The following is a 21,881-nucleotide window of genomic DNA, read 5'->3' as shown; positions in this document are numbered from 1 at the left end:
ATACCAACCCCAAGAAACTCAGATGTTGGAATTAAAAAAAAAAAAAAAAAAAAAAAAAAGGACAAGATTGATGCCCAGAGAGATTGGAATAGCTGGCCCAATGAATTTTTTCCTCCTCTTTTCCTGTTAAAAGTTTAAAATACCTCTCAGGCTCCCCAGGTTCAAATGGGCTCCCTTGAATTTCCTGATTGTTAATTCATAATACGTTTAGCATCACGCTCTATTTCCTTCAAACAGAGCCCTGATTTTTGTTGTTGTTGTGGTTGTTGGTTGAGAGATTTAAGAGAAATTTAAAAGAACTATATATAGTTCAGGAGTCATCTATATTGGCCTATGCTTCAAAAACAAAAGGCAGTTTGTTTTGAGACCTGTTATTGAGGAGCCCTGGAGACCCAGGGTGTGATGAAGCCTCCTGTCTTCCTTCAAAGACGGATGCTCCACATCTTCCATGATTGAACAAGAAATTGACAGCGGGCATGCTGTAATTTACAGGTCAGTGGAAGCTCAGTAGTGTAAATTACATTATTTTGACGTCTATATCTATTGATAATCCCTTGGGAAATCTAATTTTTACTACATAAATTCTTTCTACTATACAAATATTATTTTCAAAGAATACTTGACATGGCGTTGAAGAATAGAAATGTTCATAGCAGAATACAACAAAAGAAAGAAAATCTTCATTTGGAAGATATGTGTTTAAGGACATAAAGTCTCAGTTGGTACCCCTGAATAATCCACCCCCACATGAGTTTACCATTTTTGCCCACTATGGATGAGGGTGGATACAGACCAAGGGACTGTTAACAGTTAGAGATCTCATTAAAGTGTTGAAGAGGATTGGTTATTTAGCAATTCATATCAGTAAATCCCTAATTGAGATAGATACTCATAGGCCCAGATTCCATCTTTCTCTTTCTTTGATGCAGTAATTTTTATTTAAACGTGGTGTGGTGTAGTTCTAATTAAAGTAAAATTTTGTGGTGAATGTATTAAGAAGGAAGAGCGGTTACCTATGCACTGATTTCTGATAGGGGAAGGAGGGATAGAAGTTTGTAGGCAGGTGGGTATTCTCCAAAGCCACTGCTGGTAGCTCTTGCAAGCTTTTGGGAAGGCCATTGAGGGGAACATGAGACAAGTTAATATGTTAGGCAGCTTCTAAGACAGCCCTGAATGACCTCTGCCTCTTGATCTTCATGCCTAGATAGAATCTCCTACCTTTGCCTGTGTGCTGGACCTATTAGCTTGATTTCAGTGAAGAGAGTACAGCAAAAATGATGGGATATAACTTACAGATGGGTTACAAAAAGGCTCTGTCTTCTGTTCCATCTGTCCTCTCTTCTTCTCTAACTTGCTTGAATAGCAGCTCATTACCATGTTATAAGTCGCCCTGTGGAAAGGCTCATCGCAGAAAACTGAAGCTACAGGAGCAAGGAGGTAATTTTTCCCAAGAGCTATGAGAGTGAGCTGAAGGAGAACCTCTATCATCAAATGCTCATACAGCTACAGCCCCAGGTGACACCTTTATTATAGCTTGTTAAAGGCTATGAGGAGCCAGAGGAACCTTTGATATGGTGTCCAGATACTTTACCCACATAAACTAAGAGATGCTAAATCTTTAATCCACTACACGTCAGTGTAATTTGTTATATAGCAATAGATAACTAATACTGAGTCAGTTCCTTTTCTATTCTATTGTATGTATGCCATATTTGTACAAATAGGCACGCTGTAATTACATGTTGAACAAAAGTCAGTTGCATCCATCAGGGGCCCAGTGGGAAATAGATGACAATTCAAAATGTGTAACTGAGAAGTGTTTAATGAAGGGACTATTTAGAGAGGAGTAGGGAGTGGAATAGGAGGCAGCATAGGATGGCAAATCCTCAGGATCTATGATTAATGGAATACTCAGAATCTCTCAGGTCAACAACTGTAGGCCTGAAGGGGCCAGAGGAGGGAATGGTGTTATCAGAGGGACTGGTGATGTGGAAAACCAGCTACCTGGGGAGTTTTAGCTGGAATAAAGCGGCTGCTAGAGCAACAGCAGGGCAGGGAGGGAGCGGGAGAAGTACATCAAAACGCCGACCTCTCTTTGACCTGCATTTTCTGTCTCTGCCTCCACTGACCAAACCAATTGGAAACCAGAGGCATAGCAAGTCTGGGAATGAGGACCAGTACACAAAGCAGGTGGGTGTGGGTTTCTGGGGGTGTAAAGAGACTGAACAGCACAAGTGATATTCACAGTTGAAGATGGAGTGCAGCCTAACAGCAGGAATGTGGGGGTCATAGAGAATCAGTGGAGTCATCTGGGGGAAGTTGCTGCTGTTTTTCAGCAGAATATATAAACTCTTCGTCCCGGGCCTAATCTGGCTAGCATGCTTGTTCTCTTCTGAAGTTCACCATATTGTAGAATTGTAGCCGGTGGAAACTGAAGAAACTCAGATCCTTCCATATCTGACACACAAGACTGTTGTAAGTACTGGTTCTTTTTACTTCTTGCCACCTTGGCTGGTGCTCCTGAAGGAACATTCTAAAATGTAGGTAGTGAGCCCTGTAGCGCTGCTCCTAGAGGCCGGGGGTGGCATTGCTCGGCTGGCCCTGCAATTTAAAGCTCAGCCCTACTTGTTCTCATGGATCCTAATTTGTCCCTTTTCAAAATTCCTGTTCTTTTTGTCTCAAATGCCTGCCCTGATGACCTTAGGACCAGAGCCAGACAAAGAAGCAACAGCCAAACTGTTTAATGAGCTCCCCAAAGGACACTTAAGATCCCTTTTCTATATCATTTCTAATTGAACCTGGACTTACGCAATTCAGTGAAACCAAACTTGTTACTCAGACTTACAGAATGTATTTCAACATGCCTGTGCATTTATTTCTGAACTTGGAGCAGATCACGCTTTCACTTGCCCCCTCATGTTACCACATTCCTCTTTTTTCTGTTCCTGGGACATGTCACAATTCTTGCTTTAGGGCTTTTGTGTTACCTGCTCCCCTTCTTAGGTCTGATTATGTTATCATCCAAAGAGGGGTTTGACCCAACACCCCATTTACACTCTGACTTTTTTTTTTTTTTTTGAGACAGAGTCTCACTTTGTAGCCCTCAGTAGAGTGATGTGGTGTCACAGCTCAAAGCAACCTCCATCTCTTGGGCTTAGGCATTTCTCTTGACAAAACCTCCCAAGTAGCTTGGACCACAGGCACCTGCCACAATGCCTGGCTATTTTTTGTTGCAGTTTGGCCAGGGCTGGGTTTGAACCCACCACCCTGGGTATATGGGGTCAGTGCCCTAATCATGGAGCCACAGGCACTGCCCTACAGTCAGAATTAAAGTCAGTTGTAATTATTATGAAAAGTTCTGGCCACGTTGATAATTTCCTTTCACTTAATTCTTTCTTTCCTTCTTTTCTAAAATGTCTTGGAAGCACAGATGTTTCTGCCCTGGCCAATAATAGACGTTCAGTAAATATTTGTTTGAAGCATGTTAATAACTTTAGTGTTGTTTTATATTTTATGCAGAACACAATGAAGGTCATTTTTGATGATCAGAGTTCTTGCAAGAGCACAATATTAGTAAAAGTGGGGTGAAGAGGATGTAGGGAGGAAGATGGGTGAGGAGAGTTGAGGAAAGGCAAGATGGTACCGTGTTTTGGATTGATTCTCAGATTCCTACCCATGTCTATTAAAGATTAAGTCATTTATATTTACTGAAGATTTTTTCTCCCTAATTTGATAGTGGGTTCTGTTTTCTTTCTTGACTCAGACAAAAATCAGTTCACTTTAAAGGCACAACCAAGGGTTCACACAACCTCCTGGTGGCTCCTTGCGAGGAGGACTAGCAAGTGAAGGTAACAGGCGTCTTATTGTTCTGCTTTGAACACACGGAAAATTAAATAAAAATGCAAAACAAAAAATTACTCCACATTAAACCCAGCTGTGAGCTTTCCAGTTAACTGATGGAGAAGAATTTTCCTAAACTCTCAAAGAAGAAACTAAAAAACCCCAGACTTATGAATTTAGAACACGAATGACTATGCATTATCATTCAGTTGTTTCTGAGCAATATAATTTATATATAGTGGTAATATTTCAAAGAGTAAACAGAATAAAAGCTAACTGTAACACACTGAATTAAGATTTTCCATTAAGAAGCATCTATATATTAAGGTAGGGTAACTTGATCGTATAGCTTCACTGTTTTCTACATGTTTGTCTTTAAAATAGAAAGTTATTCACCTGAATGTGAATTTTTAATTTTTTACTGAATAAAAAATAATTTTGTGCTCATTGTAAACCTTTGGGAAGTACCAGAAAGCAGTACTTGCAACCTCGTCATACACTAGCTGGCATTAACGGCAAGGATTTCTATTCCTCTGAGGGTGTGTGTGTGTGTGTGCGTGTGCGTGTGTACACATGCTTGTGGATTTAAATTAAAGTAAGAGTGTTCTGTACATGTTACATTCTTTGTTTTTTCTATTTTACATTCTACTGTGGGTATGTGAATCTATATATAATGTGTGTATGTAAACATGTATAACAGGCATTTGATACACATGCAGGTATTAATGCAACCAAACTGCACTTGTGCCTCATGTGTACAAATGAAAACTAAAGGGGGGAAAATAATGACCTCTTTCACCTCAGGTGTTGTTTCACTTGATGTTTCTTAACTTGGATTTTAGAGTCCAATACATCTGGATTCATATTATGGCTCTAAGATCAACTAGCTGCATGATTTTGAACAAGCTGCCTAAATCCACTGGACAGTATTTCACATTTATTGAACGCTTGCTATTTGTCGGACGTTTCTGAGTGCTTTAGGGATATTAAATAGTTTCCTCTTTTGACAAATGAAAAATCTGAGGAGAAAGAGAAGGTAGTAATAGGTTGAAAGTATAGAGTTAGGAAATAGTGAAACCAGGATTCAACTTCAGGCTGTTGACCTCCTGACATAGTCTGTGCTGCCAACAGCTATATCACAGCACCTCACAGTGTTAAAACAGCATCTCTCAGATTCTGAGTGCGAAGATTCAGTGAGATAATGAACAGAGTAAAGGAACATCTGCTGTACTTTCTCATCTCAATGCTTTGCCACCTTAAAAAGTAAAGCTGATGAGAGACATAAAACATTTACTCTCATTTTTAAGTGTACGTTTTGATGGCATCAAGCAGATTCATGTCATTTTATAATCACCACCATTATGCATCTCTGGGACTCTTGTCATCCTATAAAACTAAAACTCTGTATCTACTATATAGACTTTAGTGATAACTACTCTTTCCCACCTTTTCGTAGACCCGTGGTTCTCAACTTTCCTAATGCCGTGACCCTTTAATACAGTTCCTCATGTTGTGGTGACCCCCAACTATAAAACTATTTTCATTGCTACTTCATAACTGTAATTCTCCTACTGTTATGAACTGTAATGTAAATATCTGATATGCAGGATGTATTTAGGTGACCCCTGTGAAACGGTTGTTCAACCCCCAAAGGGGTCATGACCCACATGACCTAGACCCTGGTGGTACTTTTTGGTCTGTGAATCTGACTACCCTTGGTAGCTCATGTGAGTATAATGTTTGTCTCTTTGTGACTGGGTTATTTTGCGGTGTCTTCAAGACTCATCCAAGTTAGATCACATTCCTTCAGCATTCCTTCTTAAGGCTGAATGGCGGTCCCTTTCTGTACATGTCCCATTTAAAAATAACCTGTCCTACATTTGAGTTTCTTCTATCTTTTGGTTATCATGAATAGTGCTATTATAAATATAAGTACACAAGTATCTTTTCCAGACCCAGGATTGCTGGACCATAAGGTGATTTTATTTTCAATTTTTGGAGGACCCACCATACTGTTAGCTGTAGTGGCTACATTTCAAGTTCCCACTAGCTTTGCACGAGGGTTCCTATTGCTGCATTTCTTTGCCAGCACTTGCTGTTTTCTGTGTTTTTTTTTTTTTTTTTTTTATACCTACCATCCTCCTGAGTATGAAGTGGTATCTCATCATGGTTTTCATTTGCATTTCCAAATAAATAGGCACCTTTCATATGCTTCTTGGCTATTTGCATATCTTTTTTGGAGAAATATCTATTCAAGTCCTTTGCCTATTTTTTAATTGGGTTGTTTGTTGTTTGGTTGTTGAGTTGCTGGAGTTCTTAGTAGATTATGGATATTAACTCTTACTAGATATATGATTTGCAAATATTTTCTCCCATCATATGTGTTTTTTCATTCTGTTGACGTCCTTTCATCCACAGAAGTTTTTTTTTTTTTTTTTTTTTTTTTTGCCTGGGGCAGGGTTTGAACCCTCACCTCTGGCAAATGGGGCTGGCACCCTACTGCTTTGAACCACAGGCACCACCCAATCCATAAAAGTTTTTAATCCAATTTATATATTTTATCTTTTGTTTTTTGTACTTTTAGTACCACTTGTAAGAAATTATGTCAAATGTAATGTTATGAATATTTTTTCCTCTATTTTCTTCTGTTATTTTACTTCTGGCATTTAGGTCATTGATCCATTTAAAATTTTCTGTATATGGTATAAAGTAGAGATCCAACTTTATTTTTTTTCTTTTTGATGCTTTTTAAAATGCAGTTGTTTCCTTTATTTCTCAGGTTGTTCATGTTTAGTACATGAAAACACAGCTGATCCTTGTGGTTGATTTTTGTATCCTACAGTTCTGCTGAATTTTTAATGTATAGGTCTACTGCTTTTATTATTTTTATGCTTGAACAAAGTTTAATTTTTTAATTTAAAATACTTTTTTGAAATAAAACTTGTATTGTAAATAATTTTGAAATGTATTGTAAATAGATCTCTCCCTGCATCTCTAGGACAAATTCCTGTGAGTGGAATTATTTGCACTCGCAGTTGAACACTTTTATGATTGTTGGTAATGACAGCCAAGTAAATTTTTAGAAAGATTTGTTAAAAAGTAATTTTCAGAAAAAGGTAAGATCACAGCTCTCCTATAGGCATAAAATGAAACACCTGTGAAAAAATTGATTTTTATTATGAAAGGGAACAAGGCAAATGTTATAATCAGTTCAGAGGAAAAGTCTAAGAAGCAGAAATTTATATAAAGCAAGGGAATCCTGAGAAGCATGAAGATGACACTTTGTCATAGTGCCGTGGTGGAGGGGAAGCCAGCTGTAGTCACGAATAGACAGGACACCATTTACAGAGCTCTTAGTTACCTGCACCTTACAAAGACTTGCTATTTTGCTTCAAGATAACAGGTTTATGATAACCCAGAAGAATGTGCTATGAAGCATGCAGTTTTTACTGAAATATAGAAATTTTTCTGACAGGTTATACCAATTTACATTTTTTGTTGTTGGGGATTCATTGAGGATACACAGAGCCAAGTTACGCTGATTGCTTTTGATAGCAGTTTATCATAGCCTCTGACTTACCTTCCTTTCTTGGATTAAATAGAACTTAAAGGGAGGCACCTGTGGCTCAAGGAAGTAGGGCGTTGGCTCCATATACCGGAGGTGGCAGGTTCAAACCTGGCCCTGGCCAAAAACTGCAAAAATAATAATAATAAAATAAATAAATACAACTTAAAAAAACCTGCTAATTTAACAGACAAAAAAGTGTTATATAATTGCTGTCTTGACTTATACCTAAATTAAATTAAATTTAATGATTACTATTGGAGTTATTGAAGATTTTTATGGAAAGAACCTTAAAGTACAGCAGGAATTAAATTCTGAATCTGTTGTTGCATATCTTTGCATGTCACTTTCTGAAAGGTAATATGAGGAATAAATTCGGAAAAGAATCATTATGAATGGTATTAAATACTTGTTCATAATTAAGGGGCTGAGCAAAATTTAAAGATAAAATTAAATATCATAAATTATAAATATTTAGCACCCGTTTGCACTGATTTCAAAACCATAGTACCATACAATTTGATTATTGTAAGCATTATCTCTTGTTAGGATCCATTCCCCTTTTAGATAGACTTTATCCTAAAAAGTGTGCTCACTGCAGCATTAGGTAAAGAGCATTGAATGTTTAATGAAAAAATCTTTACGAACTGATTATTAAGAAATGACGATACCAGAAGCTGATTTTATTACTGTACTGATTCAAAATTTGTTGAAGAAATGCTTTTCTAGTTATTTCCATTTTTCCTTTACTTTAAAAAAAAATTTGTGACCTGTGGTCAGATCATTGAACCTTTCTTTTTATTAGGATAAATGATTAATATAGTTTTTATGTAGGACTGCTTGAAAATCTAATCAATATATATGAAAGTATATACAAAAAATGTTCTTTAAAAAGTTGGGTCTGGGAATGGCAGCACTCATAGCTCAGTGGGTAGAGTGCCAGCCACTACACCAAGACTGGCGGGTTTGGATGTGCCCTGGGCCAGCTAAAACAACAATGACAACTGCAACAACAACAACAACAACAAAAAAAATAGCCAGGAGTTGTGGCAAGTGCCTGTAGTCCCAGCTACTTGGGGAAGCTGAGGCAAGACAGTCACTCCTAAGAGTTTGAGGTTGCTGTGAGCTGTGATGCCACAACATTTTACCCAGGGTGACAGCTTAAGACTCTGTCTCAAACAAAAAGATGGGGGTGGGGGGTGGAAGATTTAACTATAATATTTTTCCAATTATTTTTACTAATCTTTCCCCTCACTCAGGCAACTTGGCCTGCCTCTGCCCTGAAATCCCATCTAAGCAGTCAGTATTGAAGAAAGGATCACTTTCCCCCCTTGCCTTCAGGCAGGAGGACTAGACCCAACAAAGAGTTAAGGACTTGAATTTGTTCCCTTAAGAAGATTCCTAAAAAACTTAGAAAAGGTCACCTGGAGGGCTGTGGCTTGCAGTTATATGGAGACCCCACTGTCTACTGAGAGAAGAAAGGATTATTAGCCTGGTTTAAAATCTTTATTTTAAACTTTAAGCACTGAATTCTGGAAAATACAGAACTTAGCATACACTCTTATAAACGTTAAGATGGGAGAAAAAAATTTTATGTAACTTGTACTTCCCATTAAAAAGGAATACTGTGTTTCCCCCAAAATAAGACCTACCCAAATATAAGCCCTAGCAGGATTTCTATGCATTTGTTAAATATAAGCCCTGCCCCAGTAATAAGACCTATGCAGATACACTGCATAGCCACACATATTGGTGCAGAGCAGTAAGGAAGACTGGAATACCTTTTATCTGCCACAGCTCCTTTCTCCCAGCCATTTGCACTTGTGCGGGTACACATGTGGTAACCCCTGTCGCAGGCATCCTATTGTGCACGTGCAGACAGTTAGGGGAAAGGAGTTCACGCATCACTAGTGCCAGCCCCACCAACAAGGTCGGCTCCCCTGTCAGGTTCCAGAAGAAGATGAATTAACTGTATTTGAATAAATGTAGATTGTTGTATTATACTTAATAAAAATAAGACATCCCCTGAAAATAAGCCCTAGTTAGTCTTCTTGAGAAAAAATAAATATAAGACAGTGTCTTATTTTCGGGGGAACACGGTATAAGGATCAGAAAATAAGAATGTGAGTTTTTCAGAAGGCTCTAGTATCCCTTTTCTGTGCTAAATTCTGGAGAGAAATAAGGTAACAAAGTCCAATGGAAACACCAAAGAAGTTAGGAACCTGACGCCTTCTCTTAAATCCCTAAGCAACTTCAAAACCTTCAGAAGAGTAACACACCTTTTCTCATGACACTGGCTCAGTAAGTACTAGCGCAACTGAGTATCATTTATCTGAGTAACTCAGCATTTAACTGTCAGTCAGTTCAGCTCAGTCTTGTTGAAAGTGAATTTAAGATGAAAAATAATTTAAGGAGTTACACTACTTTTTAAAGCTACTCTATTTAATCAAAGGTAGCAGTCTAAAGTAATTAGGAAATAGATTCATAGTGATACAGGATTCCACCACTCAGGGCTGGACAGAGATCCCCCCCATTCTCTAGGCCCAGGTAAGCTCAGAAATCTGACCCCATTTCCAGGCATAAACAGGCCACACCCTTTTCTAGACCACACCCTCTGGGTTCTAACAAGATCTTGAAGATGGTTCTTTGGGTGGTTCCACCTTGAGTAGGGAGCACACACCCTAATCCCTTCCCTGAGTCAGAAAACTGTAAAGACTTAATAAAACCTTGCCCCAGGGGAGGGACTGCATTCAACTTTGAAAGGATATTTTTCCACCTACCAAATCGTAGCCAAAATGTAATTCTCTAGACAATACGTACCCCTAGATGAAGGGCATGAGAGACTTGGGTCTCCCCCCTTTCCACAGGCTCTGGTGCCTTTTTTACCGCCTCTGTATTCCTTTCTGTCTTATAAAAATCCTGTCTTACCACTGATCTGTGGTCTGTGGGTTCATTCTTCGAATCCCCAAGACCAAGGACCTACTGAGGAAGAAATTCTGGGATCAATAATTTACATAAAAACTGCTAAAGCATGTATTTCTTAAAGTGTAATTTATTTTCTATAGAGCAATGAGAAATTGAAGATTCGGAGATTATAGTTCTTTTTGCTCTTAATGTGGAGTGCCTCCTCAGGTGTGGTAGACTGCCTTTCTCTTAAAACACGTTTATTTTCTCTTTGGATGGCTCTGTGTTTTTCCCTGTGATGTAATTCTTTAGAATGGAAAATGATGATGAGGTGGGAGCTGTCATAATTTAATGTAAGTAACATCCTGTTGGGATAGAGAAATAGTGGTTAAGATAATATCAAATTATGTAGGGTTAAGTGTGTTTCACCTGTTTGAGCACCTGATATATTCTAGACACTGTACTAGATTCTGGGGGAATAAAAGTGTGAGTGATCTTGACCTTATTCTCAAGGAACTTGCAGATTTAGGATGAGAGAAAGAAACTCTAATGGTTCCATTTAAAACTTTTTAAATTCCTTTCCAAGTTTAGCAACATTTTACTAGACAGTCTTAGATATTTTTTGCTATTGTAAAATGGTATAAATTTTAAAACTTCATTTCCATTTGTTTAGTGTATATAGAAATACAATTTATTATTCTATACTGACCTATTAAACAATGGCCCTGATAAATTCACTTAATTCTGTAGATTCGTTGATATATATTAGCTAAAAATCCATATTGTCTGTGACTAGTAGCAGTTTGTCTTCCTTGCTATATACCTCTTGTGTCTTTTTATTACCTTATTGAACTAACTAGGAATTTTAGTATAATATTGAATAGAATTGGTAGTGGTTGGCATCTTTACTGGTTCTCAAGGGAGAGTTTGTGATATTTTGCAATTGAACATAACTTTTCCTGTAGTCATTATCATTTTTTTTAATTAAATGATAACTATGTATGTTAATGCAATTCTGGGGTACAGTGTGGTGTTTTCATATACAATTTAAAATATTTTCATCAAACTGGCTAACAGCCTTCATGTCATTTTCTTAGTTATTGTGTTAAGACAATCATATTCTACTCTTAGAGAGATTCACTTGTACCCTTGTAAGATAAACCGTAGAAGTGATCCCTCCAATCACCCTCCCTCCACCCATTGCCCCCTCCCTTCTCCCTCTCCCCTATACTTAGGCTGTTATTAGGTTATAGATTTCGTATGAAAGCTATAAATTAATTTCATAATAGGGCTGTGTACATTGGATACTTTTCCTTCCATTCCTGTGATACTTTGCTAAGAACACTTTCCAGTTCCAGCCATGTGAACATGAAGGACGTAAAGTCTCCACCTTTCTTTATGGCTGCATAATATTCCATGGTGTACATATACCACAGTTTGTTGATCCATTCATGGATCAGTGGGCACTTGGGCTTCTTCCATGACCTGGAAATTATGAATTGGGCTGCAATAAACATTCTGATACAAATGTCATTATCTTTCATAGATATTATGTATCAGATTAATGATAATTTGTTCTCTTACTGAACTTGGAACAATCTAAATATTTGGTTCAGATAGGATAATAATGTGTTTGCAAAACTTGAATAATATTGTGTCTATAAAGTTATTGGAAGTCCTGGAGGAACTGGGTGAGGGAACTGGAGCTATTGATTGTGAGAACACATTGTAATGTGTATAATACAGAGATCAGGAAATTATTGTTGCTGTAGCATCATAAACATACCATCACCGCATAAAGTGACATAAGTGTCACTTCACCATTTCCAAGAGATCAGCAGCAAGAAGATGGCTTTTGCCTCGTTTCTGCCTTTCAAATGTCCCGAGTGCTCCTAATTGGCAAAGCAAATTTACATATCGATCTTGTTGCAAGTAGAGATGGAATGGCAGATTCTGTAGTATAGGAGATAAGTGGAGGCAGGTATAAAATGTTCGGGGTAAACACCATTGATCAGTGGACAATATTTCACACAATTTATTCTTCTATTTCTCTACTCTCATTTATATGTACCCCCTTTATTCTAAATTTTTCAAGTAGCAAAAGCAAAAATCAACTGCTCCTAACTACACAATGTAGCTTTCCCTTATGGAAAGGAAAATGTAACTACCCTTTCCCACCCAGAGCCCACCAGTCCTGTTTATCTTTGGGTGGGTGAAGGTCATTGTTCTTGTAGTGTATTTATTGTCCTATCTGGTGTCTTTAACAGAGTAGTAAATGATAAAGTTAATAACCACCAAAATATAGCTATATATTAAATTACAGTCCATATGTATATGTTACAATGAAAATATAGGTAGTTACTTCCACCCTCATTTGTATGACTGGTTAGGAGACCATAGCTGCTTTCTATAACCTTTGTCATACTGAAATGATTCCATGCGTCATTTCTTATTAGCCAATACTTTAAATAGTTTAGGCTGTTTTTCCTGATTTGAGGATATGTGTCTGAATTCCTCAGGGGACTAAACATTTTTTGGTCTGTGTTAGGTTGTAGTAGCTTCCTGTTAACATTTAATACTGGACATGGCAGACACAGAAGCTTTAGCTACATGTACAAACTTTCCTGTCTTAGCCCCTTTCTTGTGATAGTAATGTTTCCCTTATGCTGTTTGGAATCAAACCCATAACTATAATTGTCTACTTTTTTAGGTTGTTATTTTGTTGGCAGGAGGATGCAAAAATGATTAGATGGCTATTTGAAACTCTAGTTCACTAGAACAATAGCTCTGTCCCCAGGAGGTTGACAGATTTCTAAAGCCTTAAGTGTAGCCAACCCTGAGTTCTATGGCCAGGAAATAAAGTTGTCCAGTGGGCTTATTGGGGACATTTGTGAGAGGTAGAGTTTTCATCTTTACCTTTTAATTACAAGTTTTACGTATCCTTGATATGTCAGTAACCCATCAGAATTTGATTCTGGCTCAAAGCAAACTGCAGCATATAGAAAAGTACCCAATCACATAAGGTGCTGGCTCTTAGTTGTAGCTGAATTCTCAATAGGACCTTGAAGTGTAAAAGCTTTAGGGTGTTAAGATATGTGTTAACACCATGAAGACTCAGGACAACAGCCTGTGTGTGCTAATGACTCCCATAGCTGGGTGCAATATTGTATGGAACGCCATGAAGACGAGTAAGGCATTCCATGAAGCTCCTAGGTGTGGGTGGTGGTGAAAGTGTTACAGGCACACTAAGCAAATCCACACCTATGCCAATGAGGAAAAGCTGCTATGGCCTCTATGAGTTTGGTTTTTTTTCTTTTTGTGTTTTCCTGAGCATGGAGTATACTTCTTTGCCAGGTTATCAATGATATTTCCTGATTCTTAGATCCATGAGCATGACGTTATCAATTAGTTGGTGAGATGATAATGGTCTTTGAGGACTAGAGCATGTTGAGGTTCAATAGTGTTGATGTAGTCCGGAGACGGGACAGTGGACATGACCTGCTGACCTTGGCAGGTGAAAGTAAACTGATTCTGATATTCCATATTCATTGAGTCAGAAAAAAATAGTGATTATTTTTGTATGTAGCTACATACAAGAGTCTGGGGACTATTTTGAGCAAAGAGACTAAATCTGGAATAGGAATAGCTGGAATGGGAGTCACTGAAAAGTTAAGTTTGTAAAAACTGATTGTAATTTTCAGTGATCCATCCATCCCTCCCCCCCACAGGCCAATCGAGTGAGGTAAGTCAAGATATAATAGAAATAACCAATTCTGCATCTTTGAAGCCATTAATAGTAGCATGACATTTGATTCCATTGAGGATTCTATGCCTGGTGTATTACAATATTTTGGAAGAAAGGGGCATGTCTGTAGATTGACATATGGCCTTTCTCGCTTTCTGGTCATGATGGCTCTCCCTCCATGGATCATAAAGTAAATATGGTAAATCTGACAATTGCTGGGCAAATACACTTCAGCCATGCCTACTGGTGTTGGGGAAAAACTAGAGGGTGGTTTTTCAGAATAATTTATTGTGAAGAAAATAATTAGTTTCACATTTCAAAATGAGTTTCATATTTATCACTTAACACACATAACTTGCTGGTCTGATCAGTAAGTTCACTGTTTTTTGTGATAGGACTGCTTCATTCTTACGGTGAAGCTGGAGTCACCTTCATAAAAGGCAGCGTACAATGGCACAGAAATGAGATTTGGATAAAGAGCTATGAATCTTCACCGTGTGGAATCAAATGATACTTCATTTTCCTAAACCCAGACTTCTTGTATCTCTATTAGCTAATATAGATCACACAAATCTTTATTTTCTTTTGTCTTTTTTAAAAGCTACTCGTATATTTCAGTACTAGGAATTTCTATATTGGTTTTTTACTACTGCATAACAGGTTGCCACGGACACATCCATTTATTATCTTACAGTTTCATGAGTCTGGAGACTGGGCACAGTGTTGTTGGGTGTTGCTCAGGTCCTCACAAAGTTGCCATAAGGGGATTAGCCAGGCTGTGTTCTCATCCAGTGGCTCAATTGTGGTGGAAGCCACTTTTAAGCTCATTCAAAATTAACTTACTTTTGATCAAATGGCTGAGGATCCCAGATTATTTTCTATCAGCTAGAGTTTGCCCTTGGTTCTAGAAGCCTCTTGTAGTTTCTTGGCAGAGTAACTTCTCCAACCTGACTGTATATTTCAAGAGCACAAAGAGGGCTGGTAGCTTCTCTTCTAACAAGTGTGTGTGTGTTTGTGTAGTAATCATGGGAGTGACTTCCATACCCTTTTCTATATAATGCATAATTACAAAAGAGATCTCCATTACCTTTGCCATATTCTATTGGTTGGAAGCAAGACATGGGTCCCACCTGCACTTGTAGACAAGGGATTAAACAAAGGTATGAGCATCAAGAGGTGGGAACACTGTCACCTAAGTATCTGTCTGATACAGGTGCCATGTCACATCCACCATTACCAAACATCAGTGCATATCTTACCTCATTTGTGAGCATTACATAGATGAGATGGGTCTTCACAATTGATAGTGGGATATTGAATTCTATGACAACCCACACACTAAGAGAATTTGAGAAATATAATACTCACACCAAGGACTCCTGAGGACAGCAGGACAGGTACGAACAGGTGCATCTGGCTGGCGTTTTCTTGGTTTGAATTTCCTCTGGTGCCAAAGGGGAGGGAATACCCAGGCTTTCATATCAGCTTATATAGGGGTGTGGTAGAAGGGAGAGAGAGATGAACTTAAAAGCTGTCAGATGTTAAATACCAAAAAAATACAGTCTTAATTTTATTGGAGTGCCACATGAATCATTTTCCTGTCTGAATTATAACAGCTATGCTTGCCTTTGTTTTTATGGTTAGGGGCTATTGTTGTCATTCTGGGATTCCAATCTGTTTATTGAATTCAGGGAGCCCGTTTCAATTGTAGCATCTATCCTCATGACTCTGTTCTACAGAAATAGCCCACATTGGGGTTTTCAAGGGTGGCAGTGCATCCCTGGATGATCTATTTCTCAATGCTTTGATAAAGGAACCATCTAACCGTGAGTAAAAAGGTCTTATATAGTAAATCCACGTCAACAATCCCATGAATCTTTGAATTCTTTCCTGTATGTTTCATCAAAGACGTTCTGGAACTTCAGTTACCAAGTCTAGGCCTCTGTTGAGTTTAAATTTTGTGGAGTCAGTGGAGCACATACTAGCAGCATGCCCAATGGCACTCTCTAGCACATTCAATCCAGAATTTCCAATCCGTGTACTGATGTAGGTAACTGTCTTAATCTAAATTTATGTTTTTCATTTTTGGTTTATAAGTTAGAGGACAAAATTTGGCTCTTGCCTGACACATTTTAAGGATCGCATGATGAATGATATAATGTATTAAACAGCAACATACAAATTAAACAGCAACCTGTGTGTGTGTGTGTATATACACATATATATACACATTTATGGAGTGGTAATGTGTAACAGTAAGAGTGGGGATGTGTAATTGAACAAATCAAGTAAAGTTTCCTTTCCTGAAGGATAACACAATAACCTTTTCTTTCGCTAACGTGCTTAGTGAGTTTTTGAGAAGAGGATTAGGTTCTTGGTGTTTTCCACACAAATCTGAAAATGAAACCTATTTTTGCCTGACCAGTATTGGGAACCTTGGAAACAAGGAAATAATGAAGACAGCAGAACTCTACATGTAAGGAGACAAAGGCTTTAGCCTTGCTTGGTCACTAAATGTTTGATTTGGGATAAGTCTCATCACCAAAATGTGTTTTAATTTTTTCCCCTATCAATTGAGAAGAGTGGATTATATGGATGCTAAAGTCCCCACCCATCCAAAATGAGAGTTAGAATGTCTTTTAAAACAATCATAAAATTATTCTTGGCGTTTCTTGATTTTCGTCAGTGAAACAACTTAATAATAAAGTTGGATTCACAAACTCTGCGACTTTAAAAGTTTTGTATTATATATAAAGCACAGAAAAAAATTTTCATCATTTGTCGATAATTCAGTTACAAAAAACTGAGGACATGAAAAGCCCCAAATCATTTTTTATTAAGCCTTAACTGGTTGAACAATTGACCCATTTCTATTCATTCCTACACAATTTAATCCACATGCTGGAATAATGATACTTAAAATTGGTAAAATGATTTGTAAGAACAGTTTGAAGTCCTAAAGCTCTTTTAATTTCTTATTTAGCTAACATTTTCTTTCCATTATATGCTGAAGAGTTTATTTTTGTCAATTGAATCACTTGGCTTAGTAAATAAGACCCTGGAGTGATTCTGAATTGTTTCTTGTAAATTCCTTTATTTTCCCTGTTTGCTTACCCGAACAGGCATCTCTTTTTACACAGTGCTCAATAAAACTAGTTATAAAAATCCTTCTCTGATTAATCTAGAATGACTCTTCAACTAGTTAAGGAATTTAGAAATCGCTGTGTATTACAGAGTCCTACTATAGATAAGGAATCTAAGAGCCAAAGAAAGTAAATGCAATTCCAGGTAACACAGCTAGTTACTGGAAAAGTTAAAATGTAAGTCATCTTTACCGTGGTTTTATAAATACTGCATATTTTGGACAAATAATTTCTTAGCTATTATAATACCCTGTTTCTCCCTATAACTTTTTTTCCTCTGTTTAATGGAAAGCTAGCAATTTCTATACAGAAGCTTTCTTATTCTTAAATTTATATGTGTGTTTTAAGAGAGTGTCATATTAATGTTTAATAGTAGCATTTAAATTTTTACATTAGATCACATCACGTATTCACAAATTGTAAAGGACAAATCTGGTTTATACAATATCCCCCACTGACGTTCATTTTGTTTGCCTCTGACATGAAAGATAGACGTACGCTTACTGTGCTTGATGGAGTCCTTGAATCTTACTACCAACTCTGGTTTATATTTAGTGTGATTGAGACAAAAGAAAAATCATTATGGGCCTCTTAAGTCTTGGCAAAGCTTGACCTCTTCTGAGAAGCACAGTTGTGAAAAAGAAAACATGCTAAGATGGAGTGTTTGTTTGCAACTCCCTTGATGTTTGTAAAACACCTACGTTAAAAGCCAGGATTTATTCAGGGAAGGAAATGGTTCTAACTAGGTTCCTAAACATAGACAAAAGAGGAAACTAAAGAAATGAACTTGACCTGCCATGAAGTAGGTTGGAAGGGCTACTCTTTTTCTTTTTTTTAAATTGCAGTTTGGCTGGGGCCAGGTTTGAACCCACCAGCCTTAGGTATATGGGGGCCAGCGCCCTACTCATTGAGCCACAGGCGCTGCCCAGAAGGGCAACTCTTGTAAAAACAGTTAAGTATGTGTGATTGCCACTCACAGGATATCCATTCTGACACCGTCTTTGTAAATGAGCAAGTGGGGCACAGGAGGCAAACCATGGTCTTTACTTGGTCTGATCCTTTTAACAAACAAGTCATTTGATCTAGAAATGAACATTTTAAGGGGAAAGATTGCTGATTTTATTGGGAGTCAGACTTTCCTAATCTAGTGGGTGGAGGTGTCAGCCCAGAACAAATGTTGTTTTGTTCGTATTAGGACCAAAAAAATGGAACATGGGCCGTTCTAGTTGCTGCGTTATCTTTGGGATGGAATCTGCGACAGAAATAGTGTGTGACAAGGCACCTAGAACATGCACTTATCTCAAGAACTCTACTAATTTCTATGTCCACAGCGTAAGTCTCTAAACTAGGTTTGAATTAGTTTCAAAAGTATGGCCCAAATGCACCCTGCGGTGTTTGTTAGAAGGCAGATTCCCGAGCTACCCTGCAGACCTACTTAATCAGACAGAGGAAGTTCAGATCCTGGATTTTTCATCTTACAAAGGACTGAGGCTGTTCCTTATACTTTTAAGGTGGAAAAAAACTTGCCCAAAGGCCTATGCTGGCTTGCTTCATGAAGAGCGTTTATTTTTCTGTAAATAATTACTGATTTTCTTAAATTTTTTTTTTACATAGAGTATGTTCTCCCTCCATGTTATGAATATCTTGACTTCATGAAAAATATATTCTAACTTCTCATGCAGGGTGTTAAATGCTGTGTATTGATGATGATTTGAATACTTTGTACAGGTAAAATTTTATCTTAAACGTTTTTCATCTTTTTTGGTGACATTTTTGTCTACAAGGAGCTTGAAATGAAGTTAAAGATCAAGTATGGTCATCTGGTAAACCAACAGTATCTTACAAAATGGTGTTTCAAATACAAAGAAAAAATTGAAGTCGTTATTAGGAGAAATGGTTTATAGGACAGTATTTTTAACTGCGTTTACAGTTCTTTTAAGTAAGAGAGAAAAACTCCACAAACTTAAACCTTTAATCTAAAGTTAGTGTATCTCTGTAAATGAGCAGCTGTTGAGAAAAAGTAAGTTACATTTAACAAAGTAAGTATTATATTTGAATTTTGGCAAATGAATGTCAATTCTTAATACTCTTAAGCTTAACTACAGATTGTTTAAATTTTTGTGAGCTCGAACTTTGTGAATATAGATTTCTGAGGTCTTTCTTTGAACCAAGAAACTTGAGAAAAGAGAGCGAGAGGGGGAGAGATTTCTGCTGTAGGTCAAGTTTAAAGTCACAAAGCATTCATGAGAGGCATTTGTCTTGCAGACTAGAGGATGACAATTCATCCTGAAGTAAACCTTGTAGTTTTCAGTTCTTCACTCTTCATCCCAGATCTGACAGTAAGGACAGTGCTTTATTATCATTGCTCACTGGCGTGGGTCCCAAGGAAATGGGACCACCAGCCACTGTCCATCGCTTCCCAGACTGGCTTCCCTATGACCACCTGAAGTGTGTATTATAAAAATAGATTTCTATGTTATTTCCCTGCAGGTTCTGATTTACCTAGTCCATGATGGGTTTTAGAGAAACTGGATCTTTCTTAAAGTTATGCTGATATGATGAAATAAACTTGGGAACACTGTTACCGTTTATTTTCTTCTTGGTCAAAATTTAGCTTTTTAAAAAATTAGGTTTATACTTCAATATTGACTAATTCTTACACTTCTCATTGGAGCTTGTTCCATCCAATTGTCTAGCTAGTCTGCTGAGAAGAATAGTCAGATTTGTATTCTTCTTCTGCCACTTAGTATGACCAAAGCAAATAAGTCATAAAAACTCTTTATTTTTATTCATCTTATTTTCAAAATATTTCTTTATTGCCTCTTCTGTGCTGGACATTTATTTATAAAAGGAGGGAATCAGAGAAGATGATCTTTTGGATTCTTTTTTAACTCAAAGATATTATATATGAAACTTACCTTTGTATATACCTGTCCTTACAATCAGTTCTCAAGACATAATGGGCTTTGCTTTGCTTTTATTTTGGCAGCGTGTGCCCCTAACATGTTCTTGGCTTTTGGCCTGCGGTTTATTTCAATGATTCTTATGTCTAAATAGTCCAGTGACCTTGAATGGACATACTCTCATAATAGGTTCTCTTTTGGACAGAAAACTCTTTGTACATCACAAAATATCTGGTTTAATAGGAGAGTTCTAAGAAGTCATTATTTTTGTAAAGTGTTCTTTAGCAGCTGGGATGACCATCTCGAATGATCTAGTTTCTATCAGTGACAGAGTAAAGTGAGAATGAGGATTCAGACAGTTTCCCAGTCCAGGCTTTGCCATACAGCACGTATAGCATTTGAAGTAGAAGAGACTTGGTCTGAAAGGTTTGGTGGTCTTAGAAGTGATAATAAAGGAATAAATGAATTGCAATTCGGAAGAAGTTTGTTTTGCAAGAAGCAAGGAAAACAAAATGTTGAATCTCAAGTTTTAAAAAAATTTGACAATCTTCCAAATGTAACACTCTTCAACATACTTTTTGAGCGTCTTCTTTGTGCTAAATGTGAGAGGGGTGCAAGACAGTAAAACCCAGGTTCCCTTTTACTATCTCTGTCCCCCAATTCCACAGCTTAAGAAGGTTACTTTCCAGTGGGGGAGTCAGGCAGAACAAAGGAAATTATATCGTGCAATACAAGTTGCATCAGGTATTAGAATTAAACAGAAGGGGACAGGGAGTACAGGGAAGAGTGAATTGGGGGGCTCATGGCCATGAATGGTCCCAAACTAGAAGGCAGCTGGGCTTTGTTCTAAAAATTCTGGGTGTATTTACATCACTGTTGGTCCATCAGTGCTGGTCAGTATTTGCCACAGCTTGTCTTGTGGCAAATTTCTTCAACATTTGCATGCCAGTAAAATATTTGATTTCTCTATCAAATATGAAAGATACAGAATCCTGGGGAGGTGGAGAAGGGAAAGGGGAGGAGGGAGGGTGATTGGCAAATTCTTGCCTAATGGGCACAATGGAAGGGTATCAGCACACCCCTGGGTGGAAGGCTCAACTATGTCTTGAACAATAGATTAGAAATGAAAACAATGTAACCTAAACATTTCTACCCTCACATCAATCTGAAATAAAAACAAAATGAAACAAAAAGTCTTAAAGGTAGTGAGGGTTGGGGCTCATGTACTGATACCTGTAGCAAGAACATTCCATGCAGAGGGAAGGACAAGGGCCAAACCCTGATGTGGGAGCATCCTTGGAGAGTTGGGAGCATCCTGGAAAAGTGAGGAGCATCCTTGGAGAGTTGGGAGCATCCTGGAGAGTTGGGAACATCCTGGGAGAGTTGGGAGTATCCTGGAGAGTTGGGAACATCCTGGAGAGTTGGGAGCATCCTGGGAGAGTGGGAGCTTCCTGGGAGAGTTGGGAGCTTCCTGGGAGAGTTGGGAGCATCCTGGGAGAGTTGGGAGCATCCTGGGAGAGTTGGGAGCATCCTTGGAGAGTGGGAGCTTCCTGGGAAAGTGGGAGCTTCCTGGGAGAGTTGGGGGCATTCTTGGAGAGTTGGGAGCATTCTTGGAGAGTTGGGAGCATCCTGGGTGAGTTGGGAGCATCCTGGGTGAGTTGGGAGCATCCTGGGAGAGTGGGAGCTTCCTGGGAGAGTTGGGAGCATTCTTGGAGAGTTGGGAGCATTCTTGGAGAGTTGGGAGCATCCTGGGAGAGTTGGGAGCATCCTGGGAGAGTTGG

This window comes from Otolemur garnettii, unplaced genomic scaffold (genome assembly GCF_000181295.1).
Source record: "Otolemur garnettii isolate 467f Iridium unplaced genomic scaffold, OtoGar3 scaffold00007, whole genome shotgun sequence".
NCBI classification, from domain to species: domain Eukaryota; kingdom Metazoa; phylum Chordata; class Mammalia; order Primates; family Galagidae; genus Otolemur; species Otolemur garnettii.
The sequence above is the reverse complement of the archived record's forward strand: the minus strand, read 5'-3'. Positions refer to the sequence as shown.